This window comes from Anopheles stephensi, chromosome 3 (assembly GCF_013141755.1).
Source record: "Anopheles stephensi strain Indian chromosome 3, UCI_ANSTEP_V1.0, whole genome shotgun sequence".
In the NCBI taxonomy this organism is placed as follows: domain Eukaryota; kingdom Metazoa; phylum Arthropoda; class Insecta; order Diptera; family Culicidae; genus Anopheles; species Anopheles stephensi.
Window position 1 is genome coordinate 10,683,682 of NC_050203.1, and position 15,150 is coordinate 10,698,831.

The 15,150-nt window shown below is 48.0% G+C and overlaps 1 protein-coding gene across 6 annotated transcripts in view; it reads right to left on the bottom strand.

Annotated features, from left to right (window-relative positions):
* LOC118513151 (semaphorin-1A) overlaps positions 1 to 15,150 on the bottom strand; it is an 88,536-nt gene that overhangs the window by 28,622 nt on the left and 44,764 nt on the right. The window contains exon 1 of one of the 6 annotated variants that reach the window (XM_036058595.1): positions 102 to 651. The exons of 4 other annotated variants lie outside the window; for them this stretch is intronic. The gene's annotated coding sequence lies outside the window, so the exon portion shown is untranslated. One more of the 6 variants, XM_036058596.1, reaches the window with a different exon arrangement.

Below are 15,150 nucleotides of genomic sequence, written 5' to 3' on the forward strand. Positions count from 1 at the left end.
TAACCAGCAAAACCTACCTATCTTCGCATATGCTAAACTCGGGACATTAGAGATCGCTTGTCAACAAATTATATCTCACCTCGAAATGTAAAGAAACATACCCGTAATAGTACTAGAGCGTGGCCACCCCTGAAGCCCAGTAACAAGGGTAACAGGTTTCACTACAATCGCGCCGTACTGTGCTCTACCGCGGTCGGGCCACTACCGCACTGTGATTAAATCGCGAACATTAACTACACACTCCAGGCTGCTGCAGAATCTTTAACCATGGCACAGGTTCTAGCGCAATAAATTACCCCACACTAAGCGGTGCGGTCACGTTCAGTGTTGTGGGTAGGTGAGGATGGTTAAGCAGGTATCAGTGTATAGGGACGCACACCACCATGCCACAATGCACACACATCACTTGTCGCATTCTGACCACCAGTCACTGTATTCCAGCGTGCCACATTCCATGCCGTCACTAGCCGACTGCATACACCTGTAGCTCTACGTGCACCTTATGGAACTCTGATGCAGTAAAGCAGGTGGCTTTAGTGCCTGCTTTTAATCAAGCCACTCCGATGCCGCATACACACACACAATCGCCCAATAAGCGATGCAATTATTCACCAATCAGGCATCAGGAACTCCGGAGAAACAACATGCGCACCGTTCGCGACTATCGATCGGCATCAACTGGCAACTGGCGAGACACTTTGTCACCATGGCCCGGCTTCCAAGTACTGCCTAATCAGCACACACTCAATGATCGATCGGAGGCAGGTGATGTAACATGCCTAGATAGATTGATCTTACCTTAAGAGCGATTCGTATCAGTAATTAGTTTGCCGCGAGTTAATATGCCATTCGGTTACAATAAAAGCAACAAACACGCGCGAAAACTACTGACAGCAGAACCCGTGGGCCTGCTTCCTACTCGGCACGACGAATGACGCATCGCTAAAAACGGGATCAATTCGTCCCACAACAGAGCACCGATCGATCTTGAGTCGTTTTTTTTTTTATTCCCTCTCGCCGTCAGCTTGACACGCTACGAAATTCATTTCGTTTGCAAATCCTACCATCCAATGGGTTCGCAACCACTGGGAAAGGTAGCCATCATGGCACCACGCTTAATAATCCAGACCTCTTTACATATCTACGAGAGCCCGACCCGAGAACACTTACCAAGGCACACCGGCGGAGACACCGTGTCTGGCTCGACGCAAGCCTTACTGCGCAAAACTGTCAGTGCCGTGGCATATCAAGCAGCAGGTTTTAGATGACGCTCGAAGACAAAAGATCAACCTGTCGTCTAATAAAAGCAGGAACCTACCGCGCTAAAGAGATCTCGACGGCAAGAAAAAAAAAAACAAACCGGGTCTCGGAAAGGTGCCTTCATTTGCAATCTCGCAGTTCGGAAGGTTCTAATGGTTGATGTGGGACCCGGCAGTACCTAAGGAGTGGAAGCGCGACACGAGTCGGTATGAATAATTTATTGCGGAGGTTACCAAAACACCCGCCAAAGGTCCGGTTTGGCCGGTTTTGGATCCCAAGAGAACACGACCGTGCAAACAGTAAAAAAAATGCGCCTGAGAAGCGGCGTTGAAGAGTCCCGACCCGAAAAAAAATATATTCAAACCATCAACAGCAACACCTCATCATAAGCCTGATATCTAACGCTACTAAAAAAAACTTGCTGGATGGGACACCCGAAGGAAAAAAATACACAAATCCACCGCATCACAATAGCATGCCGCTGAGCTTTATGATGGATTAATTGGTGCCTCAAAGTTCTTGAAGCAACAACACCTCAAACGAGGCACCTTACCGACGGTTGCTGTACTTCCTCCATTTCTTAAAGACTTGCCGCCCCGGTGAGCTTGGTGTAACGCTGAGCCAATATTGTTCTGCCAAAAAGGAAACTCCTGCAACGCACGCATATTAGATGACTTCCCTACACCGACCGACTTTTGTCTAGCTTGATTGATTGATGTGACCGCGTCAGTTTGATTATTTAACTGTTTTTTTTTTTTTGTCCACCACGATTCGTATGTTTTGATTTTCATGAGAATAATGAACGCGCTCTTCTTGTGGCATTGCTTTCATTTTCGACGTTTATTTCGACGACATTAATTCCTATTGGGGTTTGCTGCTCCTCCACGCCAACAGAACAGAAACCGAAGCTGTCAAAAAGTTGACGTTTGCTGTGTGACTTGTGTGCAACAATGGAGCATACCACCACCACCACCACCACCAAACCCAGAAGGTCTCACCACAGCATTTTATTGAACATTGCCGAGTGTGAGGAAATATATGTTTTTCTTACCCATTCTGTTTTGTTAGCCTCCGTCACCTGCTTAGTCTTTTGACACGCGTTCGACAGCAGCTGATTTCAATCAGCAATTAACCTTCGATACAGGTGACGGGGATGTTATGGTGGGCCACTTTGAATCTCTCTAGGGATGGCATTGTCCACAGGAAGGGGGGTAGGAAGGTTTCGACACCATTTCCCAGCAGGCAGGAGCAACATACCATCCTCGCTTAAAGGGTATATCATTACCCTTACACACGACTTGGTATACGTCTTTTTGCTGCCAGAGCTGGAACATTGATCAGAATCGATCTCTCTCACTCTCTGCAAGGTGATTACACGATTGCAGTTCACAGCTCGCGTCGTCCTTTTTTTGCTGTGACTGTCGAAGAAGAACTCCACACACCTTTCCGACGGCGTCTACATGTCTGGCGAAGGTTCGCGCGGTCCACGCTTCAAGAATGGAATGTTTGCCTAGGTGCCAACGTGACCCTCATATATAGCGGACTGGCTTTAATGACCGGCAGTATTACCCAACACCTCCCAGCGCTCGACGAGCGCGTGCTGTCGGTGTAAACGGCCCAGTCAATACAGCTGACCTTCGCCGGCAGAGATATTCGGAATGTGGATCCCAAACTGCCAAGGGGACAGTTGTTGGACGCTGACAACAACAGCCAAACAAAAAATAAGACCCAAAAAACCACGACAAAACTATTCATTAAACTCTTCGGTCGTAACCTTTCCTGTTGGATGCGTACATACCGTGGTGATGTCGGGGAAGGTCAGTTCCTTGAGCACTTTGAACAACCTGCGCGCACTGGCTACATTAGGGTGAAGGGATTCTCATCGAAGCACCGAATACGAGTGCTTTAAATCACACTTCTTTCCAAGGACTCTTCTACACCCATCATCAGTACTACCTCCTCTAAAATATTCCACTGGACTAGTTTAGATCCGTATGAAAAGGGCCCACCGCAAACAATTGGCGTTAGGTCACAACATCGCTTTGCATCTAATCAACTCTCCTCCAGTGCGACAGGAAGCTGTATTTAACCGACAATTAACATTCGCCAACGTACTGTCATCTCACTGACGCGCCAAGCATGCACACGTATCAATCTTTTGCATTCTTAATAGACCGCTCAGGCTCAGGTGATGCAGGCGTTTCGCGAAGAGTGCTAATTGTTTACCCCGCGAATGCACCGGGTGGCACGATTGTTTATGATTCAACATCAATCAGCACGCTCGAACGTTTAACGAAACCATCCTTCAAAGCGATGAATTCCAGCGCTCCACTCGCTCAAGGACTACGCTCGGCTGTCTTTACCTTGAATAATACTACCCTCAGAGCTATACCCGCATTAAATAGACAGATCGTCCAAGGCTTGACGGACGGAGTTTTGTAGTTTGAATTTAAGATTTATCTTCACTGAACTCACAAAATCTCAAAGCCGGGACGGGTCGTTTTGTACATCCATCGGTCGCTTAAAACCGTCGTCTGAAAGAGAAAAACCCGTTCCAAGCTATCTGGGAACCGGTCTTTCTACATTCAAAATCTATGGGAGCACTAGAGGCGCATGTGGCAGGTTCGCAAAAAAAAACAAGCCACTCTCGACAAACTGGACGTACTTAAGGGGTCCCAAGAATTGGTCGATTTAGAGCGCTCCACTTTCCACCACGTCCGATGACGATGGTGACAGCGAGCGACTGTTGAAACCCTATATACCGGGAGACCGGTTAATGTTGGTGCGGGGTATCTTCCCGCTGAACCTGATACATTTTCTATAATTAAGATAAATTGTCCAACCGCGGGCAGCGAACACACGGGGATTAAGCATTATCATACGAACGGTGGTGATGTGATGCTCAGGTCTCGGGACAAACATCCTGATACAATGTCGCACCACCACCGGCATGTCTCGCGCTCGATCGCAACATGTCAAACGTATCAAAAGCACGAGATGAGATGTCGACCCGCTTCATGTTCATGCGATAAATATTTATGAGCGCGGCCAAGAAATAACAAAAATCTGTTTTCTCCCCGCGTACCAGGCTGGGGCCACGCGGACCTGATTGGATTGCGGCTCGAAATAAAGTCATTGAGTGCCGATTGATTACGCGGGACACGCGCTCGCTCGCCGATAGAGGAGTGGCCCCGAGAAATTTCTTCCATTCGCTATGGATGCGGATCGAATGGAATGATGTAGAAAACTCGACAACAACATCCACCGCCGCCGCCGCCGCTATACTGCTTGTCAGAAAAACTCGCCAAACTCGCGCGATCATCGTCAAGAACATCAGGTCTCGATGATCGACCCCTCAGATGATCTTGTACCGGCAGAAAACCCGACCGAATGGCGGTGGTTTGCGGTGATTAAAGCCTCTGCTATGCCTGCTACCCCCTGAACGAGCTCCGTGATGAATGGTGGACAATTTTTCTTCGCCGGTACCAGCGCCGCTGTCCGTCATTAGATTTCTGTGACATACTTCCTGCTACCTTCCCCCGTATTCCGGGGTACGGGGTACGGCCACATTCGCATAAAAGTGGGTGCGGATATGTTGTTTCCATCCGCCGTACCATCTCTGCAGCTTTTTTTTCTTTTTTTGTTCGTTTGCCATCACTGTTGTTTTGGTCTTGTTTTTGCGCACTCAACAGAAACCGAACGCATCGATCAACGCTCACTCGTGCGCGCGTTGATCTGCCACTTCCGGTGGCATGGGTCCGGTTCGCGCGGCGCAACCAGACAGAGAGACGTCAACGGTTTTGGTGCCTGTGCCCGTAGAGACTTGATCGCATTGATTCTGAGCGCTGCAGTGTGGCGAACCATCATCCAACTGTGTGTGTGTGTGTGTTGTTGAAGAGGTTATGTTTTGCTCATTTAGTTCCTCTTTCGCATCTTGTAGCATTGTTGTTTATACAACTCATGCGTTACTCGTTAAATCCCCCGGGCCAAGGACAGCTTAGGCTGATCGTGAAAACAGCTCACTAGAACCCGTATCCCTTTCTAGTGACGTACAATAGGGCAAGGTTTCCTTGAAGCGGTACACCACACAATCGATTCCCCGCTGGTCAGTAGAATAGCCTTCGCTTATCAAAATTGACATAACATAAATTATTTACCTTCGCGCGACTGTTCCGGAGAACGTGAGTTCACGAGCAAAAATCAATCAGCTGCCCGTCTCTTCAGCTGCTGCTTAAGGTCAATTCATATTAATTGGAGCATAATTTCAGGCGCTATCGAACAATCGTCGCTCGATCGTATGCAATCAAACACTGACAACTAGACACAATCAAAATAGACACATTCAAAAGCAAACAAAAATACGTGAGGCCTCGTGTGTGTCTACTGATCTTACCAGACCAGTTCCAAAAATACAATTTTCGCAGGCAACCCCCATCCCGTTTCGTCTGCACTGACACGAGCGGGATACCCTTCAAACATTTGGAACGCATCATGTTTGACGGTGTTAAATAAATTAAAACTAAACACACATGTTGTGCGTTGCTTTCACACAAGCAGGCATCAGAACGGCATGGATGGAAGAATTTTTGTTTCGTTTTCTGATGAGTGCTGAACAGTGCCTTACCAGTGCACTGTCTTACCAGTGCAAAGCAAAGAATTCACGCCTCAACATCGTACCCGGTGCGAAACGATAAACATCAACCATCTTGACGTGGAGCGACAACAGACCAAAGCAGTGCGCCGAAAGTTGAAGGTTTCTGGAGCTGCAAAGTACTATTTTTTGCGGAATATAACATACGGTAGCCAAAAACCTCACCAAAACATGGGTGAATTCGGGTGGATATCATATGGTTCCTGTCACACACACACAATGCACCCCGATAATCATACCTCGGAGCAGCTTCAGCTCTGGTCACGAGTTCCCGTGCTCCCGAGAAGCAGTACAAATAGCGTATTAAATTTCATAGTCCGCCCAAACGCGAGGGTTTTGCAGGCATCACCACCATCATCATCATTATTATCACGAACATTTGCCAGGACTGCGGTGGTATCGAATGGCAAAAGTATCGGCAACGGAACCAGGGCCCCCAAATTGCCTATCCAATTACGTCGATATATATGGGAGTCGTGTTGTTCCTGAAAGTGCAGTGTTTGACATGTGTGTCAAGTGAGGGCTTTCTCACGTGACCGTATGTGAAAGTGCATCTGCATCGTAAACATCCATACTCTCGGCATACCCAATGACAGTGACCTACCCTAACCAATAGTACATCTAGGGGGTACGTACGTACCCCCTAACAATTGTGCCTCCACTTCGCTTGGCAAAAATTGGTCCGGAACTATGCTCTCACACCTCAACTGTCATCCAACTGTCTTCGATGGTAACTGTGCACCGGTGTGTTCAGCACATGGAACCTGCACGCAAATTGCATCCGTTTGACCACAGAGAGCGGCCTTTGCCATTTTGGCAACGTGTGCTTAGGTCTTCGTGGATTCGTGTCACTGCCATGTAAATGTCGACGATTACGCAAATGTCACCTTGCGGCCGAAAGACTTGGAGAAGGAAGAAGCATCGCCTTTGCGAACGGTATTTAGCGCCAAGATGAGACAGTGCTGACCCTGAGTACTGAGAACATGAGAGCAAATCGGGAAAACCCCACAACGTCATTGAAGAACATTATTTATCCGATGTCATTTATAAACTGTAGAGACAATAATGGCGCTATCCCTGCGAGCATAAATAAACCATTCTTGACAGAAGAAAGAAAGCAGCTTCTGAAGGACATCTTTCATCGCGATCGCAGGACAATCACATTACCTGACCTGTAAAATCCCACCGTTCTTTTCTCCAAGAGCTCCCCGGGTCAGCTCAAAACAATTTTCACCGTGGGATACACCCCGCCGGAGAGAAAGAAGCCAGGGCAACTGTTGATGATGTTGTTAGTGACTCGAACAGAGGGAGTTGGGTGATGCTTCGGTCAGTGGCTCACAGCGGCCATAGCCGGTTCACCAGTTTCCCTCGAGGCACTTGACCATCCGCTAGCGATACACATTCCTTCATAAACACACGCCAACTTGCGTGGCAGAGATGCGAAAGAAGTAATTAAACAATCTTCGACTGTTGATCGTCGTCGGCGAAATTGAGCCGCTCCTTTCGTTTCGCGAACCAAACGACAAGCCAAAGGAAAGCGCCGATCAGACAATTACTATCGGAGCTTTCGCAGTCCAACAACCGAAACCAGGCGGTCGCGAAATATTTGCGCGAAGGGGTATTAACCAGTGAACAACAGTCTTCACACGCTGTGTGGATTGGATTGTGGTGCCATGAAAACATGAAAATCATTGCCGCCAAACGAGCTTCCATTCTCCTGGTCTGGGGAAAGGAATTAGAGCTGGAAATAGTTGGAACAAATTCCACACAACGACGCACACACAGGTTTGCTCTAATACATCATTCCAGTTTAGATGGAGAATTAGGTCAGGAACATAACGGGCACTGCCATTAGACGACACCATGTTTGAAGCAAGGACTCTGTCGGCGGAGAAGAAAAAAGGGTTCGGAACCACGTAACCGAACGCCGCAATGGGGAAGTTATCTACTGGAAGTTGCTATAATTTATAGCAAATTGATATCGCTCCCAGGAAGTTACGCACTGTGCCTCGCCTCTCGGGCATCCTATGAATTACTTACGCCATCATCAATCAATTACTGATGCAAATCCTGACCGCCATTCAATTTGTTCCCACCGAAAAACCTCCGTTACTCGTAATTGTCGGATCGATCCTGGGCTTCCTGGAGATTGCCGCTTCCGGTCCGAAGGTGAGCAGCGATGCGTACAGGAATTGCAAACATTCCCTCGGGAGACGGAGATACCTGCCTCCCGAAAAACAACGTACAATTATGTATTATATGAATTTACATAAATGTGCTCATATTATCTTCGACCTATAGACCGCCGCCCATTCATCAATCCAGTTTCACCACTATACTCCAAGTAAAACTACGTTCCCACATACATACAAACACATACCCATACGCCAACAAATTGATGCCATCGGGGGAAAGCTAAAGACACATACATTAAACGCTTATATAGCGACTTCCACGCTCAGGCGTACAAGGCTTCTCAAGACGATTGGGACCGGCCAGTGGAAACGTGATTGGCCTCCCGTACGAAGGTGATTGCAGCAGCGAATGGTGCAGCGTAATTGCACCTTGCACCCGCTCGGCGCTGATTTCTTGTTTCCTTTTGTCCACAAAGTTTCCGGGCACGTAATGTCGCGCGTGACGGTCCACCAGGAGGAAAACCTACTTACCGGTTATGCTCTCGTCGTTGGCCTACGGGAAGATATGAATGATCCAACGAAAGTCCGCTCTATCAAGCGATGAGGGTGAGGGTAACATGCTGGTAACAAAATTACATTCCAAAAAAAACCTTACTAGGTGGAGATTCGTGTGACACTCTCTCCTCGCACAATGCACGGAATGGTTCGATTGTCCACATGGGATGTCCACAGACACACACACGAAGTCATTGGAATGACATACTTATGTTCCTTAACATTTATCCCTTCTCTTCCCATCCCGCGGGCTCCCAAAACGGTCGTGTGAAAGTTGTTGATTGATAAAATCGAACACTTCTCGAGGCGCTACGTTCTCAGCCAGAGGGCATCGACGGTCCCCCTGAGAGCTGATTGGGACCCTCCGAGCTGGATGATGATGAGGTTAGGCGGCCCATTTTGCCTCCAATCCGAAAACTGGTTTCGGTTTGGTTCGAACGGTTTTCGCCAAAAACGGAGCCACAAACGAACCATCGACAGTGAGTGCAATCAAAACAGGTTGCTCCAAGCAGTTCATCAACTCACCGACACTCCAACAACAAAAAAAGGACCTGATTCCTGGGTCCGGGTTGGAATGCAATCGAAAAACGAAAGAAAGAAAAAAAGAGGTGGGCAACAGCAACCATCAACTTTGGCGCACCCTTTCTAGCCGTTTGTAAGTGCTGCAGGGGTAAAAGATGTCGATTGCGCAACTCCGACTGGTCGTGGCAGGTCCAGGCTGCAATCACAGCTATCCCAGGGTTTGGACAGGTGCTTTGCTCGATAATCTGCATTCGCAGATGCAGGCCACAACAATATTTTCATATCATCAGCTCCAGCCCTAGCTGGATCGAGCAGCGTTCTCCCAGCTGAGCATGTCCGATCGGCGAGAAGAACTTCCGACAAGAAGCAATATTTTAGTGCCAAATGGCGTCTTGTTTACAATGTAACAAAAAAAGCCCGTCTGTCGAGATTTGCACCCACCCGGGATGTGTGTGTGTGTTTTCCTGTACGCTTTATTTGATTGTCCAGTCCCACACTCACGCCCGGGAAACCGCTAGCAAAAACAGGAACCATCAGTCGATTTCTTCAACATCTTCCACCTAAATAGACTTGCCCACAACAAGCCGGAAAACGTTCACACATTTCCCTCCGGTCATAACAACACACCGGCGACGGGTGCTGGGAGGTCATGTTGGCCTAACGGACTCTGACCGTGGACACTAGAATAAACAGTTGGCCCACCTCCAGTTGCTGCTGCAAACAAACCTTCCAAACGTCAGACCGTACACCAGAATTTCCCGAGTCACTGTGAACGCCGGGCGGCAGAGCCATACGCTGACATGTGACTAGCTTGTCCAGAGACACCGTTACCCACACGCTTGACGTGACTATCAAACACCCCGAAAAGCTGCTGGAAATCTTGGTGCGAGAAGACCTCCACCGAGGGATCTTCAATTTCCTACTCGATACGTTGTCCACACGCAAACCACGCCGTTTCACACTTATCGTAGGCTCATCGCCACGGCTTCTATTGCGTGATCGGCGACTTTGACATTTTTCCCTCGTCCCCGTCTCGCGTGTCCTCCACCAGCAGATGCAAACAAGCTGCAAACACCTTTATCCCATTTCCACGGATCATTGCGGATTGCAAGATGCGGAAAGCATCTCGTTTCGCAAACACTTCTTGATACATGAACGCACTATAAATTGTATTCCCCTGGTTGGAAAACCGGTATCAAGGGTGAGTTATCACCTCACGATGTAGTGGATGTAGTGGATGATTACGATTTCCACAAGCGCACACACACACACTTCACTCCGTGGACAGGAAGATCGTGGCACACTCGGCACGTAATACGTAAATTATGTAAAGTTGTTGGTTCCGTTCGAAATTAGCGCTATCACGCTCTGTGGGAAGCCTGCTAAAGGCATTACGACAGACACCGCTTTTGCGCTCTATCTTGTTGCTTGCTGGAGCGAATTGGAGCAAGCAGAGTCGAGGATGGTCCGGTACTGTGTGGCGGGAGCTTGATACATAATATTTGCATTAGAACTGGTGAGCCCCGTGCTTTTTAGCAAACCGGCGCCATATGGAGCACTGTTGTGCCAATCAGATTTGGAGTATGGAAACCGCAAACATTAATCCCGATGCTCCGTGTGTAAAGATCAATGCCGAGAAGAAGCCCTCAGTTGAAGATCAGTTCTTCCAAATAACAGATGCGTGTACAGGGCCATTATGTCTTCAGTCAAAAAGCAGGCACATAATTAAGCGGCGATCACTGTTTGCTGTTGGCTTCCGTGCGAGAAGCCTTGCTTATTAAGTCCGAAAAACACATGGACTCCTGCGCTATATCAGCCAGATGACATTTCACAAGCATGGCTCTTCCCACAGTAACACAAAAAAGTCATATTGCCAAAACGGATTGTTATTGCAAATAAATTTGCCCAACAAACGCCGCGCAGGCCGTGGACACGGTAAAACAAATTTGATCAATTCTTTGAAGCCACAAGCAAACAGACAGCGTTAGCTCGAATGTCATAATCCTCCTCTCCCGTGGTGGTTGGTGCGCACCGAGCAAAACATCAAACCGCCGTGCGTAAATCTGCTTAAATTACGCGCTCCCGACAACATCGCCGTTGTATTATTGTTCAATGAAACGGATAAACCGGCAGGGTAAGATGAAAAATGTGTGGCCGCCACCGCCGCTATGCAGTTAATGGTGGTGGCGGCCACCGCGAGGTAGTAACATTCTCAGCTGACATTTGCCTTGACAGATGGAGCGCGGGAGCGGAGCGGTTTGGATAGCGATCCACGCGGTAGCACCTGAGGAACAGTCAGAAGCATTTAGGCCTGCGAACCGGGGTTCGGTTCTCTCGGGTGTCGCTTCCTCCTTGTGTACCTTCGGTAGGATGGATCACACGGTTTCACAAAACCCCAAACGCACTCCCAGCATGAGACTTGGCTACACCGTACCCGAATCGGTGACGGTTGTTGTCTTTTTGTTTTTGGCGGGGGATTTTTTGTTTTACCACACAGAGAACTCGCACGCCCGGATCGCCAAGCACAAACGACGAGCAATTAATCATGGCCAAATATGCTGGCAGTTTTGTGTGCGCAGACGACTACCCCCTACTACTACTACTACTACCAGGACGTGGACGTGGACCACTGCAGCGCTATATTGCTGTCAAATTTTTGCTCACAAAAAATATTGTCTCAAGTCACGGTTGTGCGACGTTCCGATTCGTTTCGATTATCGGCCATTAGTTTCGGTGACGAATTACACGCACGTCCAATCTCGTGTCTACATACGTGAAGCTTTGGTTTGCATATCGATCGCCCAAGTCTTACGGGTAATGATCGTTTTTCAACTTCTGTGCTGCGTTTTACACGAGTGTTTATCCTACACTGGTGTCGCCATTTTGAGAGCCGTACTCACCGCCATCTCACCTTCAAAGAGTACACACACACACATTTTTGCCAAGTCTACGTTTTCGGACAATTGCATTTTTTTTTGTTGTGTGCTTTGTTTTACGACCCACCAACAAACCAACATTCAAAATTCGCGCACCCAGCTCGGTGGGGCGCACCGTGAGGGCATGCATACACAACAATTGTCCCTGAAATTCGATCCAACGATTTTTCGGACCCGCAATTAAGCGACCACCGGCCGCGTCAAAATGGCGGAAAAACTAACGAGAAATCTCCCCCCGAAAGCACTACTCACGGTGGACGGTTTTTCGGTGCGGCTGTCAATTCGATGTCAATAACGCATGCAGCCGGTTCGGATGAGATGTTCGGTGTGGCGGTCATCGATTTTGCGAGCGGCAGGGTTGTACCGATTCTTGAAGACGCTGAAGTGGACTCGTTCCAAGTGCGTGTTAAGTGCGCAGCAGTCCATTGCCGCGGTTGATCTTGTGACAGTGAGACAGTCAAGCGCTACCTGCCTACGGTGCCACTTTGCCAACCAAATCGAGCAAAAAGGCCTTTAATGCACTTGATGTACACCGGGGGACACCGTGGATATACTTGATGCTGTCCGGCTCACAATAATAATAGTGTTGACGAAATCTTTACCCAACCCGAAATGAGTCATGGACGCTTTTTCAAGACCTAGGCTACACATAAGCTCTTATAAGCCTTCGAGAACTTCCAGCTATCGGTCCTCCCTCCTATCAGGTGGACCGCCAGCTCTATATTGTCCGAAAAAAATTAAAAGCAAACCGTAGCGAAAAGCTCCCTCCATAAAATAGAGTGTGAACTGCTGTTTTCCTTCGCCGTTTCCCTGCGTCGGAATCCATAAAACATAATCTCTGCCCAACTTTAACTTTGCCGAAATCATCGTCGTCTAATAAAGAGAATCCTACGCCGTCACACATCTTCAACTTCCGCCATTTGCACGAACCTAACGACAGACGGACCATAATAATGAAACAAACTCCTCTACACACACACACACACGATAGCTTCTAATCAGTTTGATACACACACACGGCATTCATGCGGCATGCGGAGTCGTAAGAAAAGTGCTTCCAAGTTCCCGGGGTTTTTACACCCATTATAAAGCAATTATCGAGCCCACATTTACGTACACGCGACGTGGCGACGATCGCAACCAAGCGCAGGACAACAACAGCGATCGATGAATACCGCGCCGCCCTATAGCGCTAATCTTAACGATAAATAGAGTAACTCTTCCACATCCTCAATCTCCGATCTAAAGATTTGCCTCTCCAAGGTGGTGGAGATATCCTGCTTCTTCAAGATAAATAGGGATGACGCTCACGCTGTACGAGAGCAATCGGAAACGGTTTCGGGAGTATAGAAACGAACAAATTGTACGTTCACAGCCCGCACAGCCGGTTGGTAATGATTTGTTAAAAGTTTTTTAACTGGCCAACAACAGACCATCATGAAAGCCTTAAAAAGTCTTCGACCAAAAGCAGAAAGAAGAAACGCACGCGTCATTGCGGCATCTGGCGCGAAGATCTGGAGATCACTATCTCTGGCTCCTACCGACCGATGGGGTGGGTGTTTTTTATGTTCCTCCCGCCATCTCCTGCTTCTCCGATGCACCTCGCACGCTACTAATTACGGGGCACCGAACACAATTTCACAGTCCTCGTAATGGTTCTTGTGCACGTACCGAGAGAATTAGAATACGAAAAAGTGTGCTGCCTATACTTTTTTCCCGCTTCTTTCAGTTCCAATCCAAAATGTCTAGAATTTTGGAGGAACGCGCGCCTCGCACAAGACGGACGTGGGACGTTCCAGTTTCGGACCTCGTCTCTTTGTCTACCTTTTTTTGGTTTGGTTCCTTGCTTACCTGTGATGACCCATGAAATTACGTCTAGATTGATCTTAAAATACCTAACTAGCTGCTACTGCCTCACAATCTTGAACCACCACCATCACAGCCTCCATTATGGACACTTGGCTAATGGGATCCTTTATAGGCCTGGTCGATCGTCATTCCCGCAAATCGCTGTCTTCGCCAGTAGTTAATTCTTGATCTTTTAGAGACCGGAGGTTGCTTGGTTGAGTGAAGTCGCGAGGAAAACAATTAACGCCAATGGGCATCCAATTCGATGAAGCGTAGTTTTGTTGTAAACGGCGAGAGGACTCCAAACCACACTAAAATTAACCTCAAATGCAAACCGTAGTCACTTTGAAGATCGCATCTTCGGCCCATCCGGACTTGAAGGTTAGGTCGTTGTACTATCTGTGTAGCTCCAAGTAACTCCGAAAATATGCATAACTGCGTGAAACAAAACTGCTACAACGTCCATTATGGTACCGGAGGGGAAGAAATACAAGCACAATGATCCATTGTGTCCATGTAAATGCTCTTGATTTCTAGACGAACCGATTCAGAGAAGAAGAAAAAAAGCAGGCCGTTATGAGGCTTTTACCACTGTGGTCTGAGACTGATCGACACAGGGCTCATCACGGTGGTCAGGTTCGCACATAACGGCTCTCCGCCCAATTAACCCACAACAAGAGCGACAACAACAGTACAGTGTGCTCATCTTCCTAATCCCCGTTCCTTGGGCGAGATAATGTCCCGGCAAAAAAAAAATCTACACTGTTAAGCATCTCTGGTAAGTAGCCGGAACATATCCACCCCATCCTGAACTCGTTGAAGTTGCTCTTAAATAAGGTCATCACTTGCCACTCTCAGCCGTATCGAGCCTCGGCGATGGGTCCGTTATACTGCGAGCTGACCCGTGAGCATTAGCGGAAGAATCGCTGGCGTTGTTGATGTGAGGTCCATTATGCGCCACTCACCTGCAAAAGAAACAGCAAGGAGGAAAAAAATCATCAGATGAGGCTCGGGAATAATCGGGAAACATCGATAAAAGATAGGTTAATTTTGAGGATCGGTGAGAAAAAAAACGGATAAAGATATGTAGTACCGCAAGTCGGCGGTCAAGACAAATTGGAGCTATTGGCAGAGCCGCCGATTAATTGGCGAAATCGATCGACCGATCGAATCGGCCATTGGGAATGTGCGAACCCGCGTGCGCGCGCACGAGATGTTTTATTGAAATGTTTACCGCTCTTGG